The sequence below is a fragment of the Suricata suricatta genome, chromosome 3 (assembly GCF_006229205.1).
Source record: "Suricata suricatta isolate VVHF042 chromosome 3, meerkat_22Aug2017_6uvM2_HiC, whole genome shotgun sequence".
NCBI lineage: Eukaryota > Metazoa > Chordata > Mammalia > Carnivora > Herpestidae > Suricata > Suricata suricatta.
In genome coordinates this window covers 95,728,342-95,729,771 of record NC_043702.1, presented here as the reverse complement: position 1 = coordinate 95,729,771, position 1,430 = coordinate 95,728,342, and positions in this window count along the sequence as shown.

The window sequence follows — 1,430 nt, the reverse complement described above, 5'->3', positions numbered from 1 at the left end:
ACCATGAAGAAGAGATAAATGTGCAGGACCCATTTATCCTGAAGAACAGAACCAGGATTCAGCCAATAGACTGAATGATTCATTTCTCCAACAAGGCAGGTACACTGTTACTATTTTTCAGAGGTACATTCTATATGTTATGAAAAAGTGACCACTGCTTCTTGTTTCCAAGTGTCCCTTCTCCAACTGGCAATTTTTATTAGAGTCTATATATTGGAGTCCATAAATTTTCATTAACTGTAACTACTGGACTATAAGGAGCTATATCTGTGGCTGATAAAAAATACTGCACATCATCCAGTGAGCCTGAAACTCAGAGTTCAATGATGTAATTGGGATATGACTTTTGTTAACTACTTTCGGAGACAAAGTGAGTAAAGTTCAGGCTGATAAGATCATATTGGAAAAAGCATGTGTTAAAAAAAAATGACATACATGTCCTTAAGCCAAATAGATTTTGTGAAGAGCTACTGGTTGACTTTCTAACATCCATTCATCCTTCTTACTGACTCCCAAGGAATATTGAAAATCCCTGCAGCTTTGGGCCAGCTGACTCCATCCTCAGTAACCAGAATGATACATGTTCTAATGCCGTTAAAGACAATTAATCTTAGAGCTCTTCTTATAAATTTTAAAACAGAGATGTACCCTCCCTGCATTGCATGACATGGTGTGCAGATGCCAGCTGCAGCCATAAGGAAAACCAGCCTGAATCTGAAGGAGAAGACAAAAATATCAGGAAAATGTAGCTGAAGCATTGAGCAAATTATCCTGGAAGGCTGCCCTACCTCTGAACCTTCTCATTTACACGAACCCATACACCAACGGACACCGTTTTTGTTGGATTTGGAATTGGTTTTTAGTTTGTTTGTTATTTGCAATAATAAAAATCAGTACATGTGTATTGGGGAAAAACAGTGATAATGCACTGCTTCTCACAAGAAGGAGTCTACATAGCTCTCTCTTCTATCACATTGTAAAGAAAAATACCATCACGTGTTCAGAAGGGCCTTATTAATTCTAAGAAAAAAATTTAAAGAATACAAACCAAGCTCTGAATTAGACCCAAACATCCAACTTGCAGCTAGATATTTTTAATTTAATTTTTTAGTTAATACTTTTATTCAAGATAGCTAAATTAACTTTCGAGTCTTCACATGAAACCTGCTCCTCTTCTTATGACACCTGTGAACATCACCACAAATCTCTACTTAAGTGAACCGGAAGTCATAACCTCATCTGTAGTCCCTCCCTTGGTTCATTCCCCATGTATAATCTATCCCTGTTGCTTGCAGATTTCCCCTCCAGATGACTCTCACTTCTTCCCCTCCACTAGTTCAAACTGTGGTTAGTTACCTTCCTTCTGATCCACCTTCCAAGGTCAATATTTGCTTCCTTGTAACCTGACTTCAGAAGAGGCACAGTGATCT